General features: G+C 42.1%; 1 protein-coding gene across 1 annotated transcript in view; it reads left to right on the top strand.

The window, feature by feature from the left end:
- The window catches only part of LOC123976716 (semaphorin-6D-like), a 195,838-nt gene that overhangs the window by 82,950 nt on the left and 97,291 nt on the right, over positions 1 to 15,597 (top strand). Inside the window, exon 5 of the mRNA XM_046059061.1 lies at positions 15,255 to 15,362. The gene's annotated coding sequence lies outside the window, so the exon portion shown is untranslated. The remainder of the gene's footprint in view (positions 1 to 15,254; positions 15,363 to 15,597) is intronic.

Here is a 15,597-nt window from a genome sequence, read left to right as displayed (position 1 = left end):
GTGTGTTAGTATGTTAGAAATAAAAATAATACATTAAATTAAAATAAATAAATAAAACAGTAAGCGTGTGTGTTAGTATGTTAGAAATAAAAATAATACATTAAATTAAAATAAATAAATAAAACAGTAAGCGTGTGTGTTAGTATGTTAGAAATAAAAATAATACATTAAATTAAAATAAATAAATAAAACAGTAAGCGTGTGTTAGTATGTTAGAAATAAAAATAATACATTAAATTAAAATAAATAAATAAAACAGTAAGCGTGTGTGTTAGTATGTTAGAAATAAAAATAATATATTAAATTAAAATAAATAAATAAAACAGTAAGCGTGTGTGTTAGTATGTTAGAAATAAAAATAATACATTAAATTAAAATAAATAAATAAAACAGTAAGCGTGTGTTAGTATGTTAGAAAATGAAATTAATATAAAAATAAATAAATAAAAAATAAAAATATATTAAAAATTAAAATAAACTAAATGACATGGTAACGAATGTGTGTGTGTTGTAAAATAAAAATGAAATTAATTAACAACTCTTTAGGGATCACCAGTGCGTAACAAACTGACACAGATGGATCTTGACCATATGTCCATATTGACGAGTCGGGGAGCGAGAACGGTTGGTTGGGTGGACGGGTGGGTCAGAAACCAGAATTTCACCCAGGAAACCGGAGTTCATTTCCCGCGTGAAACAAAAAGTCAACACTAAATGTTTTATTGAAGTTACATAGCAAACTAGGTAAGTGAAGTCTGTAGCGTTACTTAACTCATGTAAGTTACTGTAAATAACATTGTTATTTTAACCCAAACCTCTATGTTTTCCTAAACCTAACAACACTTTGATGTTAACGTTAACCAGTAGTCTTATTTTGAAAGTCTAACCGGATGTTGCATATTCATTACTGCTAAAAGGGGACGTTAAAAAAGGGACGGGATCCTGACATTTCCAGTGAAATGTAGCAAGCTAAGCTACAGCAACGTGGCTAAAGTAGCTCAGTTACATCTAAGCTACTTTTAATTTTTTTATATTTTATGGGCCTAGTTTATATTTAACTAACTTGATTCCACAGTAGCAACAGATGAAAGACTAAAAACCTGCTCCAAACGGTGTGTGCGCGAGAGCTGAATCAGACACACAGAAACTCCTCCTACTTCCTGCCATATCATTGCAGCTAAATGTATTTCCTCATGCAGCAAACGCAGAACCATTGTTGTTCATAGAAAGTTACTTAATTATCATTAACATTGTTTAATTTAATAATTTTTCCTTTTGAAAAATCCTACTGCTTGCCAAAAAGCAAGACGTATTTTCAGTGTAACACAGGGCTATATTGTGTTTTTGTTGTTTTTATTCCTCTTTCTTTAGTTTTTATGTCATTTCATTCTTTATTAATTATATTTTTCATTGTTTTATATGTGAATTTGTGCTCTGGAAACCTAAACAACCTAAACATTCATGGCAGTAGGCCTGAGAGAGAGAGAGAGATCTCATCTCATGGAAACAAGTTTCTGCCAACACATATCAAAGATTCCTCGTCACTAGAGGACGAGCTGTCCAGGCTGGACCCCGATCCTGTTACAGTAACTGTCACAGTAGAAAATAAACTCAGTCGTGTCTTTATTCTCCTGCAGCAAAGTCGCAGACATCAGCCCAAGGATCGGTACGTGATGTCACCGTCACAGGAAGCGCTTCTGCCGCCTGCACGTACAGGTCCGTGCGTGGCGGTGGCGTCACTCACTGATCCTTCAGAAACGCTCGGGGAAACGTAGCGTGTGTGGAAGCTACCGCGCTACTCGGCCAATAAAAGAGCTTCGTTTCTGAAAAGCCGTTTGATCCAGAAAACAGTGCTGCCCACTGCTGAGTTTATTTCCCAGGTCATGAGTGAGCTTTCGTGCTAAACAGGAACAACAAAGACTATATTTTATTATTAATACTCTGCGGCGCCGTCCCGTTGTTGCATTAGGTGACTTCATTATGACACGTTGTTACATCATCAGACTGAATGTGTTTGAAATGATTTTGTTTGTATTGTTTTTGAAGGGAATCTCTACGTCTTGCTGTCGGGACATTTTCAGGGCATGGCGTTCCCTCAGCGACTGATCCGACTGTCAGTCAGCTGAGGAGGGAAGAAGGAGCGACAGATGGAGAAGATGCTCGGCCGCTGCTGGAAACAGATCAAATCAGAGGCTTTAACAGAGATTCAAAACCGAGCTGTTTACACTCTGTCACTGTTGTTGTTTACCAAGTGTCGGTGACAGAGACGAGTCAGTGAAGTAAAACAGTCGGTGCAGCTGAGAGCTCATTGGGAAAACTTGTTTTCTAGCTGTCGTCTGACTGATTCTCAAAAACATGAATCTGCGTCCCACGAGCTTCTGAGGGAACATTTTGATTTCTGATGTGGCCAAAGACGGCGAGGAGCTTCGTCTCAGGCGGCTTGTGGCGTGCTGAGGTACCCTCACTACGTAAAGGCTGTCGAGCCCCGCGCACCAGAAGAGCACATCACTATAAACTCCGGCGTGTTGCTCAGGTATTCTGGGGCTGTTTTCATGTGATCGAAGCTGATTTGAATCGTTACATGTGTCCTCAGTCCCGGCAGAAGGATTCACATTTCGAGGCCACGTGGTGATTTCAGCTGCTGCGCTGGGAACCAGCTGACCTCTCTGAACCCTCGACCCCACGCGGCAGGGAGGAGAGCCGGACCGAGTTGGAGCCCGGCCTGCTCTGAACGTTGTCGACAACAAACAGGGAGTGTTTTTCAGTCGTCTTGAGGCCTTTGACCTCCGGGCTGCAGGGGAAAGCACCAATTAAGTTGATGTTGTTTGTTGTCTGCAACAGTTTTCTCCATCTGTGACCTCTCTGACCTCTGACACCCAGGAACTCTCTGAGTCTCTCTTCCTCTGATTTTTCTCCCTGCTGTAAACAAACTGCAGGAAAACTGACACAAAGAAACAAATGCATCCCGTTAGAAACAGATTCACGAGCAGCGTCAGGAGTGTGAGCGGCGAACAGAGACAACAAAGAACTCTGTAGGTTGTGGTGATGATGGTTTTTCACACACTGGGGTGGAAACATGGTGGCGTCCCCCGGGGTCTTGAAAAGTCTGAAATGTCAAAATCAAAATTTTAGGCTTTACAAAGTCTTAAATTTGTATTGTAGGTCTTAAATAATTGAACAACAGGTCGTCCATGTAACGCTGCCTCTAATGCTCATTGAAATGCTCACACAGTGCTGTGGGGTTGTAGTTTATCCTTTGCTGGTCGCTAATTTCAGCTACAAAGACCAACATGCAGCTTTCGTGTTATTGGAGCGCGACCCCCCCCCCCAGTTCGTCTGTCGCTACTTAGTGAACGAGCGCCGCTGATTTATTGTTTTCCAACAGTGCATCTAACCTTCGTTCAGTGCTGTTACATTTATTTACTCTGCAAGTTATTTTGTGGCTGCATTTAATTTTGCGGTTTTCTTTTGTTGATGTTGTGATATAGGTCTTAAATTTCGTTCATGGTGGTCTTAGATGGGTCTTAAACTGGACTGGCTGACACCGGCAGAAACCCTGTTACGGTGCAGCCGTGTTAGTGCCAGTGTCTTTGAAAACTAGCTTCTGTTAACGCCTGTGTGACTGACCAACGATGCATTTCCTGTGTTGCTAAAGTTCCCCTTTGTTCAACGTTAACTCACTCAGAAATTATTATCCTGTACAATCTGCTCATTATGTTGAACACGATGATTCGGGTCCCTTAAATCGACAGTTGTGAACTTCGACATGAATTTATGAAAGTCTTTTCCTTCCCGAGCAGGACATTACAGCATGTTGTATGTACCTGCCGCCCCTCAGCTGGGAGCGTTTGTCCAGCTTTGAGAGGAGGCAAACATCTCGCCTGTATGATCATTCAAACAGCTGACGTTTGGTTGGTTGCAGCTGGTTCATTTCTGACTCACCAGTCCTGCGACGGGGCTTCTGTTATTGATAAAGTGACAGTCGACGGTGGATCGCGGATGGCTCGATGGTCTGAAGATGACTTGACGTCTTACGTTTGACAAGTCTTTGATCCAGCGTGCAACAAAAACTCAACAAACCGTTTGAGGTTCAGGTACGACCGGATGTGAAGCGCCGTTGAATGAATAATTGATCGGTCAGGGGGTGAAGTGAGGTGACAGCGAGTGGCGGTGATTAAAATCCACAGTAGCGACCTGTGCAGATGAACTGTAATCAGCCATCTGTGAAAGCAGAAACGTGCAGAACAATGAGTCAAGATTGCTTTATGTGAAATTTAAAAGTGAAGGCTGTAATTTAGAGAGGTGGAGGATGTTTTTCTTCTTTCTGAGCTGAGTCGATGATTCTCCTGTGATTATAACGCTCCTGTTTGATAAAGACGTTCCTTTGCCTGACAGCTCGACGCTCTGAAGCCGAGAAATCAAGAGGCTGTCAGAACTTTTCTACTCCCAAACAACAGAGCGAGAAGAAAGAAGAAAATCAAAAGAGAACAAAATGATGGAACATCTCAGAGGGAGAAGGATCTAAAAACTGCCTGCCCTTCACACTGTGTGATGATGATGATGATGATGGTGCAGTGATTTACTGGTTTTAGGGTTTGAGAGTCAGCACTCTGAATCTGCTGGGAGACGGTGGACGGGTGGATGTGCGGCGTCGGCAATAAAACGGACACTCTGCAGGTGAAGCTCTGGATTCGACGGGGTCGACTGTACGCTCCAACCCTCAGCAGCTTTGTGTGGTGAAACAAGCTGCTGAAATGAGTTTCCTTTACGCGGCCTCCTCAGCTCGTCCTGAAGAGGCTTTCAGACCGAGAGCCTTGGCTGTAAACGTGACGACATGTTGCCTCAGCCAACCTGTCACATATGGACGCTTGGTTTTAACGCCCTGCCTTACCTTTTAACGTTGCTTTTCGATGTTTAGGGCTCGGCGATCAAGTTAGCAAGAATAAATACCGCTTTGATTAACAGCCCGGGCTTTTATTTGCTAAAATCGCTGAATTGACCGTGTCTTTAATTCCTTTCGCACAAAACTGAAATAGGCTGCTATGAAACAGTTTATTTATTTCAAACAGAATATTACTTATGGACTTCGAGCGCTTCAAAGGTGACGGGCGTCGGCACTTTCCTCTCTTGTACCAGGCAGGTTACACCAGTAAATCTATAAGAATTAGACTTTGGGGCTCGTTGTTTCCGTTAAATGAACAGAACGATTGATTTGTGAAGAATCTAACTGATCTAACGATGTGCAGTATGTCCACACCAACACATTGATCACACGTTTAAACATTAATATTTGGATTAACGATCTAAGCAGCTTAGAAGCAGCTAAAGCGGCGACCCCGCGAGGTTTAAGAGGTTTCATACATCCAAAGAACTTCTATAAAACACTATAACACAGACCAGGCTTTTAATGGAGACCTGCGTTTATTTGTCTAAATGTGTTCCCACAGCAGGCCAGTAAACGGGGGGACGTGGCTATTAATTGAGTTTTTTTACGGTCTGCAAGGTCTGGTTACACTTTCAAAATAAAATACTCGTTAACGTTGTGAAACGTCGCAGTTTGGTCGGCTTTAGGCAAACATCACTAAGGTACGAACATCAGTCAACTTACGTAAATTAAGTGAAGTTACCTGCATAACTTACATAACTTCAATAAAAACATTTAAGGTTGACTTTTTGGCGGGGCTTGACCGTCCACGTGTGACGACTTGAGAGTAAGAACGGGTTTGCGTACGCAGCAAGAGGAGAGAAGGCAGCTACCACTTTCGCTGTACCCGATTCCACCATTGGAAATGCGTTAACCACAGTGGACAGGAGGCAGTTTGATTATACAGCAGTGTTTAAAATATTAGTTAAATAAACTGGCTATATTAGTCGTGTCTTTTTACCCACCATTCCCTCTGTTTTAAACTACAAACTGCTTGCTGTGGCTACGTAATGAGACTCAGCTTGGATTGTACTGGAGCTGCTAGGCGTCGTTGTGGAGTTGCACCTTGCTGCCGACAGAAACACTGTTGTTGTTGGACGGCTTAGAGCAGATCAGGGTGGAGGGTTTACATACAGCCCACGCCGTCTTAAGAAGCAGGAGGAAGGAGCTACAGAGAAGGGCATCCAGGCTGCTTCGCTTACCGGGCGTCCAGCACTGAAAAAGATGTTGACGTACAGGTTAGATGATGAAATGTGATCCGCGGGGTTCAGTTTGAGTTACAGGTCCTTGAGTTTATCAGACACTGAACACCCTGCACAGCATTTCTAATAATACTCTGAGGTTCTGCAAAGTGATCACAGTGACGATCATTTCATCACACGGGTTCAACAGCAGAAAGCGTCCGCATTATTAAGTAAAATGTGAACAACATGGTTGTCTAGAATGGATTTGTATTAGACTTTGCCATGTAGGGCAACTTATTAAAGGAGACCTATTAAACTGCTTTTCCAGTCCTATATTGTAGCTCTGTGACTCTATGGCAGCTTTGCACGATTCAAAGTTCAAAAAAATAATTTTCTATCTTATACTTGCTCTTCATGCAGACCCTCATTTCAGCCTCTGTCTGAAACGAGCTGTAGAGGCTTCTGACTCCGCCCCGGAACAGGTTTTGGCTCAAAGGGATTTCTTTTAAATACTTTGACCTCATTATTTGAAACTTTGGTCATGTTTAATATGAACATCTGACATTGTAAGAAAATATATAAAAAGCTTAACAGGTCCCCTTTAATTTCTGAGTAGATGACGGGTAAAGGGAGGCGTTGGGAAGTTGACCTTCACTTTCAACAAACAGTCCTGCTCATTATCTTAATTGAAAGGTGGACAAAGGACAAAAAGGAAGAAGACTAAACTAAATCCATATTTAATTAAAAAAGAAGGTGTTTTTGACCACTGATAACGGAAGACAAAGAGATGGACAAATTTAGGAGATGAGGTGATAAGTGAGACGAAACTGATGAAGGGACGACGTGAAGCAAGAGGAGACGAGGACCGAGAGAGAGGAGACGGACAGACGATGTGAATTACAGCGTGTTCATTAGCAGAGCGGTCTGATGAGACAGAGAGGGACGGAGACAAGATGAAGATGAGTTTAAAGTGATGAAAAGGAGGAGGTTTAATTAATTAACAGAGACGATGGGAGAGGAGAAATCAGAGTAAACAGGGAGACACGATTCAGTCGATAAGAGTGATTAGAAAATGAAGAAGATGGTGGAGTTGGAAAGACAAGAGAAAAGGAGACGAGGGGAAGATGGACAAAGATACAAAGCAAATAGAGAGAAGATAAAAAAAAAAAAAAATGGGGAGATGATGAACAAAGAGGTTTGGACACATACATTTTTTATACCCCAAGTTAGTTTTTGTAAATATGTGTTGACAGAAATGCTCCAGGAGATTGTCTGTCAAAAAAAAGTTTGAAACATTAAAAAGCACGGTAGCCATTTTGGAGAGGTTTGGCACACAAAAGGACGCCCACGCACCCTGCTGCCCTGCATTACCGCGGTACTTTTAAATGTCAGCCTGGTACACGTGTGGTCAAGAACGGGAACCAGAGAATAAATTAAAATAGATTTATAATCGCAGACTGTAAACAAGAAGTGGACATGGTCATCGTGACGTCACCCGTTGGTTTGTGGACCGCCGCTTTGAAGCCTCGAGTTTGGCCGATAGGGTGCCGCCATGTTGAGTTTTTGCAACTAGCGGCACCGGACGTGACCGTATTCGGACGAGACGTTGGAGCTCGTCAGTGGCGAATCTGTACCACCAGCAAGATCCGTTGCACAAAAGTGGTCCTGTCTGCCAAAGAAGGTCACCACAAATGTGCCTGTTCATAATTATTCGTGTGTTGTTGTCTGTTCTCATCTCAGGGCGTCAAATACTGACGTTTTCAGAAAGGCTGACTAAGCGTTATTATATGTATAAGGTACCATTCAGCGTCCGTATGAGACGCCTCCTGGTGATTGTAGCCCCGCCCTAAAGCATCCCCTGCTTCCTGGTCTCTGTTCCTCTAAATGGGAACATAATTTACTAAATGAACATCATGCTGTGTTGAAGAAGACTTGAAACTAGCGACTGAGACCAGAAACTCATCAGGAAAGTGTTTACTGAGGGAATAAATCAGCTGACAAGTAGAAACATTTTCTTCTTCTATACAATCAGAGTTCTCTCTGCAACTGGTGGAGTCGCCCCCTGCTGGCTGTTGGAGAGAATGCGGGTTTAAGGGACTTCCACGTTGGCTTCGCGCAGACCAGAAGCGTCCTAAATAACAAAATAGGTTGATTGTCAAGTGTTCCAAAACCACATGTGTGAGCGTTGGTGAGTACCAGTCCAGCAACAAGCGTACCGGACCTTCACGTGACCTAAGTCACATGATGTGTGACACGTGGCAAACATTGTGAAACTGCTACTTTGGTCAGGTTTCCATCCACCCCACCACTTCCTGATGCTCATTATACCACGTCAACTAACTTCTTCTGCCTCGAAAGGTCGTGGCCTAACAAGAAACCTAAATAATGAACGACTGTTCGGCGGTTTCTCTGGTGAGGACGGGCTGAAGCGAAGTTTACAGACTTCACTGATTAAAAACATCCCATGAACGGCATCGTAAAACTGTTTTACGGGCTCTTCACGTGCCTCCAGACTCCTGAGCAGATTCTGAATCAGATTCCTCCTTCAAATCTTAAATGCTCTCCTTCGTCTGCATGTTCCTGTCTTCACTGTTGAATCCTGAGTTTCTCTCCTCATCCCTTCTTTCACTCTGACAGAATATAAAAAGTGAAGCAGTGCTGTAAATTAACAAAAAACAGAACGATGGGTCGTTAAGGGTGAGACGAGGACGAGGCAACACTGTTTTTAAGAAAACTTCAGTGAGGGGAAAAAAAACAACTGACTGATGCAGATACATTTGCTGACATGTCTTGTCTGTCACGCTGTTTTTCAGGTGAGGATGGGCTGTTTGTTATTAGTTCACTGTGAAAAGACAAATAACAAGTGAACACGGACATGTTTGTACATTTACAGTGGTTTTGTGAAGCTATTGGAATGTAAAAAGCAAAGTATCAGGTGAACAGCCAACTGAATAGTGGGGGGGGGGGAGATTTTAGGAAGTCAGGTTGGACGTTTTTGAGGAGAGTAAAGAGGCTGCGGAGGGCTTTTCCTGAGAAGTCTAATGGACATGAAGACGACGGCCAGTTCATTAAAGAAAGAATGAGAGACGGAGGATTCGATGGAGCTCGTCAACTGGCCTCACGTTGCCACAGGGGCGAGGACAGGAAGTGGGGGGTGGACAGCAGGGTTGGACTGATCAGACGGGACGACCGCTGACTGATCGTTTATGGATTGCAGCATTGATCAACACCGCCGCTGACCACAGTGTTCTGATGTGTGCCGCTTGAAGCAAACCAGATGACGTCACGCTGCCTTTTGAAACATCCTGATGTGTGCAGATGTTTCCAGGAGGGGATGGACAAACATTTCGGTGCATTAGAGGGCCATAAATTCTTTAAACTTTATGAACCCCCATCTCTAAACACCACTGCTGCAACGCTGTTTACTAATCTGACTTCTTTATTAAAATGTTTCCATGTTTGGTAATTATTATTTCACTTATCGTGTTCTTGTGAAAGCTCTGGCAGCACAAACTCTCTCTTCCTGCCAATAAAGCTTTTATGCTGTTTGGATTTTCAGAGATTACGTAAAGTCGTGAGGCTGGAAGAGGAAAACGGATAGAGGGATGGATGGTTAAACAGATAAGAGGAGGAGGAGGAGGAGACGGACGAAGAAGGAAAGTAGGTGTCAGCGAAAAACATAAATCCATAACAGCAGGGAAAGAGAGAGTGACACTGACAGAGTGTGGTAAAAGTGAGAGAGGGAGGCAGAGAGAGGATTAACCTCTGGAAACGATCACATGTGGGATTAGTTTACTACAAACAAACAAACCCCGTGTGTGTGGAGGATGATAAAGATCAGACTTGTTGTTGAAAGCTTTAATATGTTGAATGACTGATGTAACCGATGGATAAACAGAAAAATCTCTCTGACATGAAGCTGTAAACCATCACAGCGGTAACCATGATGAGATCGCTGACCAAAGAGCCAATCAGAGGGCGACCGCATCCGTTTCAGGCAGTGAGGTTGTTTTCCAGTTTCCTCCTTCACCATGAAGCGTTTTAAGTCTCAAAAACTAGTTCAGAAAAGCCAAAACATCAAAATTAAAACAGGCGGTTCCCAAAGTTAGAGTTTAATTTAGCCTAAAATAAGATGCCTAAAATGAATCAGGAATAATTTCTCAACCATTTGGCCTACATGCATAATTCATATGATATATTTTCATCCTCAAAAAAAAAAGCTGTATTTTAATGCAAAAATCATCAAAACCATCATCAAATAGATTATAATGCAGTTAAAATGTTAGTTGCAGTTAATGCAGTTAAAATTTTCGATGAAAATAAACTAAAATAAAACAGTTATCATACAATTTTTTAAAAATATACCAGGCAAATGTCCATATTTTGGCAACATTTACTGTTTAAATCAGTGGTCGGCAATAGGCCAGATTGCTTTGATAGCAGAAAAATAAAAATAAATACATTGATAACGGCTTTATGTGAGCATGTGCAAAACTGGCCTTTTATTCAACATGTTGAACAAGGGAGAAACAAATATCCACAATAAGATAGATTCAATCTCACAAACGACCTATCGAGAGTCCCGCACGGTACCGACTGAGCTAAACGTGCACATGCTTCTGTTCAGTTAGACTTTGTTCTGGCCCGCCAGATAATGGCTTGGAAAAATTTGGCTCGTTCGGTTCGTTCTTTTATTATTTCGTTACAAAACCAAATCGGATTTGTTTTATTGTTTTTTTCTGCTACCAAAACAGAAAAATGGAAAAACGGAAAACCAAAACAGACATCTGTTTTGGTTTTCTGTTTTAAACCCATAACTGAAAACAAAGGAGCTGCGTTTTGTTCTATCTTTGACCGGTGTTGTATCCCTACAACCCGTTCTCACTCCGTTTGTTAACATACAGCTCGCCGAATTAACTAATAACAGTTCATGTTTGCTGTGTACCACTGGATGGACTATTATATAGCCTAGCTGCAGCCTCCAGTACTGCAGCTAAACTAAAAACCCACTTATGTTGATGTTTAAGCTCATCTTACATTTAATCAAGCGCCGCCCAAGTGTATCGCATGTTTATCAAGTGTAACACACAAAGCTACACAAATCTGACTCATTAAATATCAAAATCAGTATTTTTCCGTTATGGGTTTAAAACAGAAAACCAAAACAGATTTTTGGTTTTCCATTTTTCCGTTTTGGTTTTAAAATGGAAAAACCAAAAAACTACTTGGTTTTTTGTTTTTTTCTGATTTGGTTTTGAAAGGAAATAATAAAAGATGAAAAACGGTGAGTATTGATCAATATTTTTATGACCAAAAGAAGTCAGAACGGAACATCACAATGATGGCGGCCCTCCCGCCATCATTGGTCAGTCGAGCAGTATTGAGCAGACCTTTCATTGCGCAATAATCAATACTCGGAGCAACAAATCAGCTGATCTTTGGACTGGAAACGGCGAAAACGGCTAAAGTAAGGCAGCGGTTGTAATGGTATATTTATATTGGCTTGTTTGTTGTTACTTTTATCCAACTAATTAGTCTGTAATTCTGGTGATTTGAGTGATGTGAGCTGTACAGCTGATCTCAGGGGGAGACTAGCTTTGGTTTGAGAGGCTGGACAGGAGGATATGTTGTGATTAAAGATATCTGGATGCTTATGACTGCAGCCATGTACAGTTATCACAGAGCGATTTATGTTGTGATGTAAGCTCATTTAGATGCTCGGTGTTTGGTGGGTGTTTGTTGTGGTTTGAGCCTCCGAGCTTCACAGAGGTGTGCAGCATGGATAGGGTGATGCAATACTAGTTTTCAGACTTTAATTTCTCAACCTGCATCGCGTGGTGCCCCCAGGGGCGTCAGGTGACCTTTTTAAATTCCTAGAACGAGTCAAAAATAATTCAAAGCTTGATTTGAAACTTCCTGTTGGCTGAACAGCAGGTTTTCCCCCAAACTGAGAATAAAATGTGTAAATGGAAAAAATTCCAGTGGATCTGACGTATTAAAACTCAAACTGATTCAGAACCAGGAAGTTGATGGGCTCCAGCTGTTGATCTGATATAAATGAAAGTTTACCTGGGACATTCTGTCTTCATTAGAGAAGACCCAGCACTCTGTTGATCTGCTCCTGTGCTGCCCTGCATTCTCCCATGATCCTCCACGGTTTGACCTCGTTAAGGGAGGTCGCCTCTAATTGGGCACTGCTCGTCTCAGTGGCTCCTGTTTAGCGTTCGGAAAGGTTAACTCATGCAAAATATCCTGCCGCCTCCGCCTCCCTACAACGTGCGGGCAGTTCGGCTTCATTAACAGTCACTCTCTTCTTCGTCTTAAAATCTAACTGTACCAAAGGATCCACAGGAAGCCTCTCCGCCCCTCTAGATGTTAATCTGAAGTTTGTGTGTCCTCCTACAGAGTACGGTCTAGACCTGCTCTTTTATGAAAAGCGCTGTGAGATAACTGTTGTTGTGATTTGGCGCTATATAAATAAAATTGAATTGAATAACTCATCCGTCTAACAGCTCGGTTTCAGGACGAAGAACCGCTGATAAGGTTTGGATCTGGATTTCTGCCATCAGATGAGATATGAAACCTCCTGAGACTTGATCTCCAGACGTCCACTTTGTTTATTCTAGGGTTGGGAATCGAGAACCGGCACAAAATTACCAAGAACGGTGGATTTGTTAAGACCCGTGTGTGCCTCTTTTCAGCCTGTGTTGAAGGCTTCGTTTTAGCTATGGAGTGATACATCTTGTCTCTAAATGATCTTTGTTGGGAGCTGCACATGCTCAGTTCCTAGTTAAGGACTTCTAGCCAATCAGAAGCAGAGAAGGGCTCGGCAACACGGACTGGAGCGAGAGTTTCAGAGCGGTGAGTTATTAATCTGTATCCATAAAGTTTTAACTGAGCTCTGTCTCTACATCACAGGAACAACTTTATGTCCACTGACTGCCTGGAGGGTAGCTAGTGTTTGGAAGGGAGAGGAGAGCTGTGTGCTGCAGCTCGCTGTTTCTGAGGGCGTGTCGGAGTAGCCGCTCGGCGAGCGTTATGACATCACAAGGATGAAAGGGAAGCGGCTGGACTACAAACGAGCTGTTTTCAGTTCAGAGCAGAGTTTTCTGTGGGAGATGGGAACTCCCTTTGGGCTTTTTCACTTTGCAAACCTGTTACAGCACAAAAAAGGTCTAAACTCAATAAAGGAGAGGGGAAAAGCCAAAAAGCAGAAAACCACCTCTTTAAACAATTGTTTTCTGTTCTGGCATAAATGCATGCATGAAATATTTTTAAACATAAATAGAAGCTTGTTTTATTACAATTTTTATGTATGTAATTTTTAATATGCAAATGAGGTATTTTCTCATTAAATATGTGCTGATTTGCATATCACACACATCCATTTTCCAGCACATTGATAAGAGTCAGGTGAATTTTTTTAGTTTTTATTGTGATTTGATTGTGCTTTATTAAAAATGCAAAGTCCCTCGCTCTCACCATTGCATTCTTTATGATCTGATGAGTTGGACATCACTGACCACCAGCAGAAAACAGCACTGGTATATTTTTATATATAAAGCCATGCTGGGTAAACTTCCACCTTTACCTCTTTACTCTTCTCTGTCTCAGTTCTGCTAGTTACCAGCTATGCTTCTCCAAGTGGTTGCTTTTTAATGTAACCAGGGATTTTTGACAGATATGCGTAAAACTGTGTTTTCTTGCTTTTCTTTTTGAATTTTGTCGTGGTTGCATGTAGCATTTTAATATGTTGTGTTTATGTATGGCTGCAACACTTGGCCAGGTCTCTCTTTTTGATCTCAGTGAGACTTCCTGGTAAAATGAAATCAAAATAAATAAATGATGATATACCACATGGTCGGACATTTACAGAACAGTTTATCAAAATATTGTTTTTAATGGATTCAAATGTGTGACGAACCCTTTTTTCCCACATTTTTACAGAAAAAATGCCACATAAAATAAGAATCATGAAAGATATTTAAAATCCCCTCTGTAGATGTCAAGGTTATGATGCTCTAACAGCTTTGAATGGCGAGGAAAATGACTCTGCGGACAGGAAACAAGTCATTTAGAGAAAACGGCTGTTAGCTAACGCAATAATTCACACTTAACATAAAAATGACTTGTACTTAATTGTCAGGTCTCTTATAAATATCTGATTTATGGACTAGCTCACATTGTGCTCTAGAAAACAGACTTTCATTCGATAAATGATTGAATATGGAGAGTTTCAAAAAGAAAGAGCTAACAAAGATGAAACACGATCTGAAGTTGAGGAACTTTGTGTAAAATAGACAAAAATATTATTAATTATTTAAGATTGTTTTGTGCATTTTATGAAAGTAATAGTTGCAAAATAAGTTTAATTTTGGAGTGTGGTGTCTCGCCTTAAATCATTTCAGAGAGTTCCTGATTTAAATCCTAACTTTGTTTATTCCAGACTGGTTTTAATTTCAGCAACTTCCACTTTGGTTGCTAACGATGTTTAGACGACATCAATGAAACATTTGAAAGCTTTTGCTAAAAAAAAATTTAAAAAAGGTTTGGAGAAAAAAACGTGTTTGTTTCTCCCGCAAAAATGATAATTTGGTGTTGAGGATGAAACGATCTCGTAACAATAACAACAAAATGATTTTATGACATTTAAAAACTTCAATTGATTAGAAAAAAACAAAAAAACTTTCCTCGGACGGAACCTAAAAAATAAATAAATAGAAAATAACAAACAACCAACCTGAGCCTTTGTCTCAGTTCGGGTACTTCCACCTTCTTCTTCTTCGAATTGTAACCATGCGGATCATTAGCGCCATAATTTGGCCGCGATTGTCACTCGAATGTCTTCCAGCTTGTTGCAGCTCACTTGACTTCAGTTATATGTGATTAAAAACGAACGTACTTCTCGGCTTCCTCGGCCGCCATTTCTACGAGTTTGAAAATATGTTGGTGGTCCCTCCCCTTCCGCTACGTGGCCAAGATGGCGACCGCTGAGGGCGAGGAGCGTCCAGCGTCAGTCAGACAGAGATGCATCGCTTCGATGAACGCACCGGCGTCGTCCCCTCTAACGTCTCCTGTCCCTCGTGTACGAGCTCCGTGCTGAAAAAACACAATCGATAAAGTTTTGTTTTGTTTTGGTGTTGCAGGACGTCTGAGGGGGTCCACCCCCGCCTCCTGACTTCCTGTTTACTTCCTGGAACGCAGTGAGCACTTCCTGCACCTGACTGGCCGAGGGCGTCGCCTGTTTTCAGAATGTAAGTATCTTTAGAAGTTACATATACATGAACCTCCCCCCTCTGCACGCCCCCTTCTGCACCCCCCCCCCACTCTGCACCCCCCCCCCACTCTGCACCTCTCCCCCACTCTGCACCCCCACTCTGCACCCCCCCTCTGCACCTCTCCCCCCCCCTGCATCCCCCCTCTGCACCTCTCCCCCCCCCTGCATCCCCCCTCTGCACCTCTCCCCCCCTCTGCACCTCTCCCCCACTC

The sequence above is a fragment of the Micropterus dolomieu genome, linkage group LG09 (genome assembly GCF_021292245.1).
Source record: "Micropterus dolomieu isolate WLL.071019.BEF.003 ecotype Adirondacks linkage group LG09, ASM2129224v1, whole genome shotgun sequence".
Taxonomy (NCBI): Eukaryota; Metazoa; Chordata; class Actinopteri; order Centrarchiformes; family Centrarchidae; genus Micropterus; species Micropterus dolomieu.
This window is presented reverse-complemented; position numbering and strand designations above follow the sequence as displayed.